Raw genomic sequence first — 13,137 nt, forward strand, 5'->3', positions numbered from 1 at the left:
AATAAGAGTGGCTCTAGCTCTAGTATGTGTTAGCATTTTCTTGGGAATAATGGTTGTGAAAATTGCTCAGTTGTGTCCAACTCTTTGTGACCCCATGGACTACACAGTCCATGGGATTCTCCAGGCCAGAATAACATGGAGTGGGTAGCTGTTCCCTTCTCCAGGGGATCTTCCCAACACAGGGACTGAACCCAGGTCTCCTGCATTGCAGGTGGATTCTTTACCAGCTGAGCCACAAGGGAAGCCCAGGAATAATGGTTAAATAAAACTTAACACTCCCATTGGAACGTTAAGAACATTTTTTCTCCTTTTTCAGTTGTCAAACCCAAGAGCTGGCTTAATCACCAGCCCCCTCTTCCAAATGCTCCTTATCATTTGGTTGTTGCTGCTTGTCCCACCTGGTTACTCTTTGTTCTCTCTGCTTGGGCTCTGAAGTTGTTAGTTTTTTGCCAACTGTCTCCATGATGCCTGGTAGGAAATAATTGATCCTTCCTTCATTGTTTGTAGTGAAAGCCTGTCTCCAGTTCTATAAGCTTTCCATTGCATCTTGCCTAGAGAAGACAAGAGAGACATAATTTCTCCCTGGGCCCTGGCCATCTGACCCACTCCCCAAGCATTGTTTTCTCTACATCAGGAGATTGGAGCAATCACCATTCACCCTGAGGGGTAGCAGATGAAGGGGATGTGTGTGGGAGTGAAAAAGCCTAGTTTTAAAGAGAGAATATTGTGGGCACCATGCCTACCAGGATAGCCTAGATTAATGAGAATTTTTTTTCATATTTTCAACACTGTTCTGATCAGCCTGCCTTTCTCATCACTAGTCCTATCTGAGATTTTAACACTATTCTCTGTTCATATGGAAACAAATATCTATATTTAGTTTAAAACCATTACATCATCAAGAGGGCAAAGTTTAAAGTACTTGACCTGTTTCTGAACATTGTTACAGGGCTGTCTTAACAAATGAGACATAGAAGAATGTTTTCAAGAGTCCTAGGAAAATGTTATTTCTTAAGATATGGAGTATACCTTTTCATGAAGATGGCGCCGAAGGCGAAGAAGGAAGCCCCTGCTCCTCCTAAAGCTGAAGCCAAAGCAAAGGCTTTGAAGGCCAAGAAAGCAGTGTTGAAAGGTGTCCACAGCCACAAGAAAAAGAAGATTCAGACATCACCCACCTTCTGGTGGCCCAAAACACTGCGGCTCAGGAGGCAGCCCAATATCCCTGAAAGAGTGCCCCTAGGAGAAACAAACTTGACCACTACACCATCATAAAATTCCCCCTCACCACCAAGTCAGCCATGAAGAAAATAGAAGACAGCAACACACTGGTATCCACTGTGGATGTTAAGGCCAACAAGCACCAAATTACACAGGCTGTGAAGAAGCTCTGTGACATTGACATGGCTATGGTCAAAACTCTGATTAGGCCTGATGGAGAGAAGAAGGCATATGTTCAGCTGGCTCCTGACTATGATGCTTTGGATGTTGCCAACAAAATTGGGATCATCTAAACTGAGTCCAGCTGGCTAATTCCAAATATAAAAGTTTTCTCTATACGGAAAAAAAAAAGATATAAGCTATACATGGGGTGCTGTGGGGAGTCATGGATGCTGGTCATAGTCTTGATAGCCACATTTTATTCATTGGTGTGAAATTCCAGGTAAGTGTGACCTGCACAGGTGTTGCCAAAACTCAGCCTCTGTTCAGTGGTGCCGAATAGAAATGCGGAGACCGAGTTTTGGGTGACGTAGGAAGAAGAGTAGCTGCTATTTCTTTGCTAGACAAAGGGGCCTGCAGTGGGCGAGTGCCCTGAAGACAGTGCCCTGGAGGGAGCAGTGAGGAGTTTTATAGTGTTCAAGGAGCAGAGCATGATCAGCTCTTGGACTGACTGACATCAAGGTGGAGTTTCAAGCGTCATCCATCTTCTGGTTTCAACCGGTGTAGGGTCTGTATTCTTGTGGTCAGCAGTTTTCATCTGAGTGGAGGGTAGAGAGGGTGGTCTGCCTCCCATAAAATCAACTTAGGAATGTGTGTCAGGCCTTTGTCTATGTCCTGCAGGGAACTGGGAATATGATGATTCCGTGATATGGCGGAATTATCGTCTAAATTATTACCAGTTCCCTAGCCCAACAGCTCTTCTTTGTTCCTACATCTTCACATTTCCCAATCGTTAACTCTTGAGTCAGCATTTTACTTCAAAAGTCAAGGACAGAGGGGCTTGTACACAGTTCCACAGGGACCAGACCTGACCTTTTTCTTTACCTCATACTCTACTCCCAAATCCTGTTGATTCTACTTTCAAAATATACTGTGTTCCTAAATCAATCATGTCTCAACATTACATCTTAGTCCAAAACATCATTATCTATTTCCCGGGCCACTGAAATAGATTTTACTTCCATTACCTTTGACCACTTTCCCATCCACCCAGCTGTTGGGTTGGGCCACTGAGTCTCCTAAGGTTCAAATGACAAATTTTTTTCAAGGAAATTGGCTTGCTGGCTCATCCCTCTCCTGAGTTGTTTTTGCCTTATCTGCACGGTTATCCCTCAGTCATCCTTGATGTATGGGGTCCAGGTGATGTATGGGATACTAGAGATGACTACATAAGTAAGAATATGGAGCTGTTGGGACTTTGCTCGTGGTCCAGTGGTTAAGACTATGTGCTTTCAATGCAGGGGCCACAGTGGGTTCCATTCCTGGTTGGTGAATTAAGATCCCATATGCCCTGTGGTGAGGCTTCCCAGGTGGCTTAGGGGTAAAGAATCTGCCTGCAGTGCTGGAGACAAAGGATGTGCGGGTTTGATCCCTGGGTCAGGAAGATCCCCTGCAGGAGGCATGGCAACCCACTGTAGTATTCTTGACTGGAGAATGCCATGGACAGAAGAGCCTGGCAGGCTATAGTCCATAGGGTCGCAAAGAGTTGGACATGACTGGAGCAACTGAGCACGCATGCATGCACATGCTCTGGGGTGAGGCCAGAAGATTTTTAAAAAATGAGTAGGGATCTGCTATGGAGTTTGGAGCACACAGAGAAGAATCATGAAAAGTTCGTGTTGGACAGGAGGATTTTTGGCACCAATAAAAGACTCTCAACTTAACAGTTTCTGCTTCAAAATAAACAAGTTCCAGGACAAAAGTTTAATATGCTCTAAAGGGGTATAAGCTGAAGGTCACATAACTCATGAAAAATAAAGTCCAGGGTTTTCAAGCAAAGATAAACGTGAGGCTATATACGTAAAGTTGGGCTTCTGCAGGTGGCTCAGTGGTCAAGACTCTGCCTCCCAAAGCAGGAGATGTGTGTTCAGTCCCTGGGTCGGGAAGATCCCCTGGAGAAGAAAATGGCAACACACTCCAGTATTCTTGCCTGGGAAATCGCATGGATAGACGAGCCTGGAAGGCTACAGTTCATGGGGTCTCGAAGAGTCAGACACGACTTAGTGACTAAATAGCAGCAGCGGCATACACAACAAAACAGGGTCACCAAAGGTCCGTCTAGTCAAGGCTATGCTTTTTCCAGTGGTCATGTATGGATGTGAGAGTTGGACTCTAAAGAAAACTGAGCACTGAAGAATGGATGCTTTTGAACTGTGGTGTTGGAGAAGACTCTTGAGAGTCTCTTGGGCTGCAAGGAGATCCAACCAGTCCATCCTAAAGGAGATCAGTCCTGGGTGTTCATTGGAAGGACTGATGCTAAAGCTGAAACTCCAATACTTTGGCCACCTCATGCGAAGAGCTGACTCATTTGAAAAGACCCTGATGCTGGGAAAGATTGAGGGCAGGAGGAGAAGGGGACAACAGAGGATGAGATGGTTGGATGGCATCACCGACTCAGTGGTTTTGGGTGGACTCCAGGAGTTGGTGATGGACAGGGAGGCCTGGTGTGCTGTGGTTAATGGGGTTGCAACGAGTCAGACACGACTGAGCAACTGAACTGAACTGAACTGAACCACACTATTTGAAGAATGACTATCTAATGTGGACACAATTATAGTAAAGTGAATGCCACTCGGCAAACTGAACTGTACAAGAAGCCTGTTTTTCTACAGTCCTACACTTTACCTGCTGAGCTATGGCAGGGAGTATAGGAGTCTGTTCTTCTATAACCTAATTTCTGTTTGGAGCCCCCATTATTCCAATGCAGCAGGAATTAATCTCTGTCAGTTCGGGGATTTCCTCCCACATTTCCCAGAGTTGCATCAAATTTTTGGAGAATGTTCAACGGATGAGAGGTTGGGAGTGGAAATACAAGTTTGAATCTGACCTCTGGTCACCATCTGTCCATGCTGGCGGGCATCACAGGGATGGCCGACACTGGGAATGGGAAGGACCTGCCACCCCAGCTCCCGCAAGGACCACACCTTCAGTATCTATCTGTTGGGTACACCTCACAGTCATTTTTCTAGGCTATTCCCAGGAACCCCAAAACCTATCTGGAGCTTTGGTAATGCTTCCTTCCCACCTGACTCTTGAATGAGTGATGGAGAAGGGGCAGGGGTGGGGCCATCTCAAGGCCACATTAGCATTTATGTTCCAGCTTCTTCCTACACCAGGAAATCTTTGTCAGGGATCCCAACTTCTACATTACTGAGTAGATTTCTACATCTTATTTATGCCCTACATACTTGCCATTCTCTTTGGGGTGTCAAAAGCCAAAAGCAGCTCATTATTTTCTACTTTCTGTTAATGTATTCTGCCCGAGGGTATGCATGCTCGGTCACTCAGTCACGTCCGTCTCTTTGTGACCCTATGGACTGTAGCCCTTCAGGATCCTCTGTCTGTGGGATTCTCTAGGCAAGAATACCGGGGTGAGTTGCCATCCTCCAGGAAGATCTTCCTGACTCAGGGATCAAACCCAAGTCTTCTACACCTTCTGCATTGGCAGGCAGGTTCTTTGCCACTAGCGTCACCTGGGAAGCACCTGGCCTGAGGATAATAGAATTCAGATAACCTATCTGCTGTTTGGAAGTCATTAAGAATGAAGAAGTAGAGGAAATAATAGAGGAACGCATTGGCTAGTACTTTAAAAATGTATCCTACCTCATAACTTTCTATTGATTAATTATGTAACAGAGGTATGAAGCATAGACTGGAGTGGCGTCTGAAACAGACTAAATCTCTTGATGCATACTAAATGATGATTACATGCTCTAATATGATACATGGGAGCTCTTAAAAATATTATTTGCAATAACTTAGAATGTCATTAGATTATACGGGGTCCATTTCTGCTGTGATCAGGCCATAGAATGCTAGGCTAATCAATCGCTTAACTTTCTAAGCATAGATTTTCCTATTTGTAAAGTGGGGATAATAACCTCTACTTCACACAATTTTTTGGAAATTAAATCATGTTAAATAATCAAAGTGATGCATCGCAAAACCATTAAGTAAGCTCTTATTTGTTCATTCGTCCATTTATCAACTCATGGCTTCACCCTTTCTGTCATCAGGTACACATGCCTTACTCCTGTACAGCAAGACTGCAGCCACTGTTATTTGTTTGTTGTTGTTGTTTTTTAATTAAGGTGGATGGCTCTTTCTTTCTTTCTGGCTGCATCAGATCTTAGTTGCAGTTCCAGCATGTGGGATCTTTGTTGCAGCATATAGATTCTTCGTTGGGGTGCATGGGCTTCTCTCTAGTTGGGGCACATGGGCTCAGTAGTTGGAGTGTATGGGCTTAGTTGCCCTGGCACACATGGGTTCTTAATTCCCCGACCAGGGATGTCCCCTGCATTGGAAGGCAGATTCATAACCACTGGACCACCAGGAAAGTCCCCAGCTGCTGTTAATGAAGCTTTTGCCATATATATACAAACAGGTCTTTGGGTGCGTGTGCCTGCCCTAGCCATTTATCAAGTCAATTATAGATAGAAGCCCAAAGTAAGATCAGTGAAGATAAGCCCTGGATTCGCTATTCCCAAGGATCCTATGAACACCACTCATGACTAGGGCCTCCACATTGCCCTTACTGGTTTTCAGCAGATGAGTAGTTTAGAACAGAAATAGTAACTTATGGACAACAACATCTCCCTCACCTTTTGTCTATATAAATATTATCAATGATACTTTATAGGCTTCACATACAGACTTGGATGAGATAAACTCTTAGATCTAGAGCGGGGTTCATAACTATTCTTTCTCTTTTCATTGCAGTATAATTTTTATACAATAACATGAACTGATCTTACATGTTCAAGTCAATGAATTTTTGACAACTCTATACACCACCCTGAACAAGAATTAAACATTTTTATCACCATCCCCACAATTTACCCTCAGGGGCTTCCCTGGTGGCTCAGATGGTAAGGAATCTCCCTGCAATGCAGGAGACACGGGTTTAATCCCTGGGTCGGGAATATCCCCTGGAGAAGGAAATGGCAATCCACTTCAGTATTCTTGCCTGGAGAATTCCATGGACAGAGGAGGCTGGTAGGCTACAGTCCCTGGGGTTGCAAAGAGCCAGACACGAATGAGCAAAAGCAAGGAGTTTACTTTCATGCTCCTTTCTAGTCAATTCTTCTACCAATATGGCTGAATTTTTTTAGTTGTGAGAGTCCCCACATGTTCTTAGGGATGCCTTCTATTTTAGTTATCATTTGAATTCTCACAACTTTCATCTGTTGGAAGTAAACGAATGAGGGACAATGCTTGCTGCATCATCTCAAAATCCATAACGATCCTGGGAGGTTGGAACTATTCCTCCTTTCATTTTACAGATGAGAAAACTGAAGCTTAATGAGATAAAGTCAGTTACCCAAAGGTCAAAATGCTCTGAAGAGGCAGAGCTGGAATTTGAACTCAGATGGGTCTGATTATAGAACTTTTATTTTTTTTTAAAGACACATTTATTTAGCATCATGATCAGACTATTACATTGAGCATCAGTAGCATGGGTACAAATAAAACCCAACTAAAACACTTCGTTGGAATGATTTACACTTTCCACAGGAGAGAAACTAAAATAACCTGTTATACAATTAGTCGCAAACACAGTCCTGGAGGTTTCTCATCCATACATGTGAGTATTGTCTAAAACATGTCTTCTTTGTTGCAGCTAGGCCCTGCCACCACTGTGCCTGGCTGAGTTCTCAAGTCTGTTGTAATCTGTGGCTTCCCTGTCACTTGTCTGACTATCCTTTCTTCCTAAGCTTTGTTTCCTGGCAGTAATGAAAACCTTCTGTCGCTGCCATAGCTACTGCTGGAACTGCCATAGCCACCTTGGTTTCATGGCTTGGCAAAGTACTGGCCTCCACCACCACAAGGGCCTGAACTTCTGCCTCCAAAGTTTCCTCCTGTCATGGGTCCAAAATGTGAAGCTTGGCTGTTGTAACTGCCAAAACCATTGTAGCTCTTGCCACCTCCAAAACTGTTTCCGTCATCACCAAATCCATTATGGGGCTTCCCTGGTAGCTCAGCTGGTAAAGAATCTGCTTGCTATGCAGGAGACCTGGGTACAATCCCTGGGTTGGGAAGATCCCCTGGAGAGGGGATAGGCTACCCACTCCAGTATTCTTGGGCTTCCCTGGTGGCTCAGACGGTAAAGAATCTGCCTGCAGTGTGAGAGACCTGAGTTTGATCCCTGGGTTGGAAAGATCCCCTGGAGGAGGGCACAGCAACCCACTCTAGTATTCTTGCCTGGAGAAACCCCATGGACAGAGGAGCCTGGGGGCTTGAAGAGTCAGACACAACTGAGCAACTAAGCATAGCACAAATCCATTATAGCTGTCCCCACTGCCTCCGTATCTGCCACCACCACAGCTGCCACCAAAGGCACCTTGACCACTGAAGTTTCCTCCTCGACCAAAGTTGTCATTCCCACCGAAATCACTAGCCATCATTCATTCACCAGCTAGTGAAGCCCTAACCATCTCTTGCTTAGCTTAGGCTTTCCTTACTTCACAGTTGTGGTCATTCACGGGGTAGTTGATAGTCTTGTCTACAGAGTCATGGCACCAAAGGTTACGAAAGCGAAGTCTCTCTTTGCCACTGGTTCGGTCAGTCATGATTTCAAACGCTTCAGTTTCCCTATACTGTTCAAAATAACCTCTCAGGTGATATTCTTCAGTGTCTTCTTTAGTGCCACCCATAAAAATCTGTTTTTCACAGTTAAGTGGGCACCAGATCTTTGAGAATCTTCTCCTGAGACGGCTCTCTTGGGCTCCACAACTCCTCCATTGCCTTGCGTGGCCTGGCCTTCCTGGCCGCATCCACCTCCTCCACAAGGCACGTGTGACAAAGCCGAAGCCTCTGGAGTGCTTGGTGTTTGGAGCCCTCATTACCATACAGTCTGTGAGTGTTCCCCATTGCTCAGAATGGCTCCTTGGACTCTCCTCAGTTGTTTCAAAGCTCAAAAGTCTGACGGAGAGCTTCTGCAGCTGTTTGGGTTCTTTGGGAGACTCTGAGTTAGACAATCATGCAACAGCGAGGGTGGGTGGAGACTTTAATGTTGCTTACTGGGCAGTGTCCATGGGCAGAAAGGCTGGAACTTGACTTTTAAATCACTATGCTAAAGAGCAGGTATATCTTGAGGTTTGGCTCATGACTGCAATTGTCCTGGGTCTGAATTTGGGGCATTATGACATCTGTTACAGATAGCATTAGTCACTCAGTTCTGTCTGACTCTGTGACTCCATGGACTATAGACTGCCAGGCTCCTCCATCCATTAAATTCTTCAGGTAAGAATACTGGAGTGGGTTGCCATTCCCTTCTCAAGGGGATCTTCCCGACTCAAGGATCGAACCTGGGTCTCCTGCATTGCAGGCAGATGATTTACCATCTGAGTTACATCTGAGCTACACATCCTTATGACACAAGGAGAAAGAATAAGTTGGTTGACTTAATACTATCATACAGTGTAACCTCCATGTCCTTTATAGTATCTTCACAAGCCTTGTTACACTTTCATTAGCTTATGCCTGCAAGATTTCTATCAGTTGATGGTTAAGAACCATGATGGTGATCATGATAATGATGAGAATTATGAAAACAAACATTTCTGAGCACTTACTATATTTAAGGTGCCATATGAGGCCCTGTATCTTCATTTCCTTATTTAGTTCTCATAACCACTTTCAGGGTAGAATCTGTCACTAACGTTTTTACAGACTAAAATATTGAGACTTTAGACAGCCTGAGTGACTTGCCCAGTGCTGTCCAGTTAAGAAGGTAGTAGAACTGATTTTGAATCTTGTCAGGCTGTCCCAAGAGCCTGCGTTTCAACCACCACCCTATACAGCCTCTTAATCCTCTATTTATGCCCTCAGTCCTGTTAATAAAGAATGGTCTTGGTTCCTGCCTGAACTAGATCCCACCAGTATAAATATGTGAACATGAACTCTGCCAGCTGGCACACTTTAAGATAAGATCCTTTTAGTCCCAAACACTCAAGTCCACCTGGTCTTCAGAAACTTGGACAACAGCCAGACTGGCCTTTGGCCAAGTTATGAAGTAGAGGAAGTTGGTCTTTGGCATTTTATACGTCCCTGCACTCTGCTTCCATACCCTCTAAATATCCAATCAGTCAAAGACTCCTCTAATTTTCAGTTCCTGGAGCCCAAATCTTACCAAAAGGACTGACTTCTTCAGTTTCTGCCTGTTTACTTCTTGAGACTCCAAGCTCCTCAAGCCCCAGCTTGTTGGTTTTCCATCTGTATCTGAGTCAGTTTCACTCTAATTTCCCACCCAAGCCTGTGCTAATGTCCTCATGGAGGGAGGTTGGTGGAGGCCCTCCAGACACTCAAGGCTTTCTAGAGATAGGACCCCTATCTATTGGGTTGGCCAAAAAGTTCATTTGGGTTTTTCCATAACATCTTATAGGAAAACTCAAATTTTTTGGCCAACTCAATATTTTGGCAACTGGAGTGCTCTGTGTTCCAGGACTGATAGGAAAGGAAGAGATGGCAGCCTTAGTGATAACAACAGCTAATCACAGAGTATTTAATCTGTGCCCTAAACTGTTTTAAGTACTTTATATGTGCATGTGGGCTAAGTTGCTTCAGTCATGTCCGACTCTTTGTGACCCCATGGACTGTAGCCCACCAGGCTCCTCTGTCCATGGGGATTCTCCAGGCAAGAATACTGGAGTGGGTTGCCATGCCCTCCTCCAGGGGATCTTCCCAACCCAGGGATCGAACCCGTGTCTCTTACATCTACCTGCATTGGCGGATAGGTTCTTTACCACTAGCACCACCTGGGAAGCCACCTGGGAAGCACTTTATACATATTAATTTATTTAATCCTTCCAACAGTCCTATGAGGTATTTTAGTCAAGGCTCCAGCAAGAAATAAGAGATACACAGAAATGAAATTCTGAAACGAATTCAAAGAAGGGACTATTTGCAGATGTGTAGGCAGATCTGAGGGAATCAAGCAGGAATGCTGAGGCATCCAGGAAACTAGCCACAGTAGGAAGTCATTTCTACCTCTAGGCTGAAACGGCAGTCAACAGAATGGTGTTAGAGCTGATGAAGAGCTTCTCCAGAATGAGCTCCTCTCGGTCATGGGATGAGTCAGAACTCCAGTGATCTGGGGACTGGGGGAGCAGGGGACGTGACCATCGCAGGGGTTAGCGAGGTGTTGGGGAAACAAGTGCTCTTCCCCCTTCCAATTTCGTATCATCAGTAGTCATGTATGGACGTGAGAGTTGGACTATAAATAAAGCTGAGCACTGAAGAATTGATGCTTTTGAACTGTGGTGTTGGAGAAGACTTTTGAGTGTCCCTTGGACTGCAAGGAGATCCAACCAGTCCATCCTAAAGGAGATCAGTCCTGAGTGTTCATTGGAAGAACTGATGTTGAATCTGAAACTCCAATACTTTGGCTACCTGATGCGAAGAGCTGACTCATTTGAAAAGACCCTGATGCTGGGAAAGATTGAGGGCAGGAGGAGAAGGGGACTATAGCAGATGAGATGGTTGGATGGCATCACTGACTCAATGGACATGAGTTTGAGTAAACTGCAGGAATTGGTGATGGACAGGGAGGCCTGGCATGCTGCAGTCCATGGGATCACAAAAAGTCAGACTCGACTGAGCAACTGAACTGCTGAACTGAACTGAAACAACTAGAAGTCTGAGGTCAGTCTGGGTGGTATAGGCTGGAGGTACCCATTACCATGGGGCTCAGTACATGGCTTAAGGACAGAGAAAAACCACAAAGCACAGAGAGGTTGAGCAATGGACCCAAAGTCCCAGAATTAGGAAGTGGAAGCCCTAGGATTGGTATGGAGGTTGATACACTCCCGCTAGCATTGAGGAGTCCTCCCACATTTCCATGGAGTCTGACAGCTTCCAAAAATGCCCTCAGGCTCCAGTCATCTGTTTAAAATGTCCTTTCATGTTGATGTATGGCAAAACCAATACAATATTGTAAAGTAATTAACCTCCAATTAAAATAAATAAATTTATATTTAAAATGAATGAATAAAATGTCCCTGTCCGCAGTAGACCCTGGGCAGAAATTACTTCGTGACGGGTTTGGGTGATACTGGTAGGTCTTGGCCAATTGGGTGGGTTAATGACAACTAATACAGTTAAGCTTATGAAATGGAAAGATCATGAACTAGTAAGTTTGCTGGAAAACTGCTGAGAAGTTGGGGAGAACCATTTTGCCCCAGCAGAGAAACTGAGACCTGTGGTTTCTGGGTGAGAGAAGTCAGTATGTCTTCAGTGTGAACAATTTCTGGAAAAAAAAAAGAAAAATCTACCCACCTGGGTTGAACCTGCTCATGGCAGAACAACTGCATTGCATGGAGACATTTCCTGTGAAAAGTGGTTCATAAAAGCACTCTTATGAAAGAGAAAATTCAAGAGAAATGAAATGATTAGAATAAGCCTGTTTTACATTAAAGAAGTGACGCTCTAATGATAGCCTTTTCGTATTTATTTATTTCTAATTAACTTTTTGTTTTCTTCTTGGAAAAACTGGGCAACAAGCTAAGTACACTCCCTCCCTCCTTTTTTTTTTTTTTGCTTGTGCTGGGTCTTCATTGCTGCAGGCTTTTCTCTAGTTGCAGTGAGCAGGGTCTACTCTCTAGTGCTTAGGCTTTACACTGAGGTGGCTTCTCATTGCAGAGCATCGGCTCTGGTGAAGGGGACTTCAGTAGCTACAGCGCATGCGCTCAGTATTTTTGTGACTACTGGGCTCTAGTGCCATGTGGAATCTTCCCAGATCAGGGATCGAATCCATGTCTCCTATATTGCAGGCAGATTCTTTACCACTGAGCCCCTTGGGGAGCCTCTAAAGTATACTTAATGTAAGCCAGACAATGGTTTCTATGAAGAAAAAGAATGAAGCTGGGAAAGAGGGAAGAGGCCCAGGGTGATGCATTAAGAGGCACAGAGTGTAAGAAAAATATCAGCTTTCCTTATGCAATTTAGCAACAGAATTGTATAGGTGTAATGGGTCACTATGGCTTGGCGTTACCTCTGTAATTTAAGAAAGAAAAGCAGTCTTAAGCAGACGGAGCAGTTTTCTGACAGAACTCTGTGAAAAGTAAATCAAATGTACTCAGCTTATAATCAAATCAAATGTTATAGACACAGAGAACACTCTTTCCCACTAGATATTTTTCTCTCCTACTATTTGTTCACAAGTTGTTCTGGTAAAATCCTATTCTACTAAGCTATTTGAAATGTGAAATTGGTTTTAGGTAAGCAATCTTTATTTATCATAAAGATGAAATATAATTGCCTTAATTTTTATTCTTTCCAGAATTTGGCTATTTCTGGCATCTGATCCCATCACTTCATGGCAAGTAGAAGGGAAAAAGTGGAAACAGTGACAGATTTTATTTTCTTGGGCTCCAAAATCACTGTGGCCTGTGACTACAGCCATGAAATTTAAAGACACTTGCTTCTTGGAAGGAAAGCTATGAGAAACATAGACAGTGTATCAAAAGAGCAGAGACATCACTTTGCTGACAAAGGTCTATATAGTCAAAGCTATGGTTTTTCCAGTAGTCATGTATGGATGTAAGAGTTGGACCATAAAGAATGCTGAGCACTGAAGAATTGATGCTTTTGAACTGTGTTGCTGGAGAAGACTCTTGAGAGTCCCTTGGACTGCAAGGAGATCAAACCAGCCAATCCTTAAGGAAATCAACTCTGAATATTCATTGGAAGGACTGATGGTGA

The 13,137-nt window shown here is 44.1% G+C and overlaps 1 pseudogene; it reads left to right on the forward strand.

Moving 5' to 3' along the window:
* Positions 1 to 1,035: 1,035 nt before the first annotated feature.
* LOC138079208 (large ribosomal subunit protein uL23 pseudogene) lies at positions 1,036 to 1,511 on the forward strand (annotated as a pseudogene).
* Positions 1,512 to 13,137: the final 11,626 nt, after the last annotated feature.

The sequence above is a fragment of the Capricornis sumatraensis genome, chromosome 4, assembly GCF_032405125.1.
Source record: "Capricornis sumatraensis isolate serow.1 chromosome 4, serow.2, whole genome shotgun sequence".
NCBI lineage: Eukaryota > Metazoa > Chordata > Mammalia > Artiodactyla > Bovidae > Capricornis > Capricornis sumatraensis.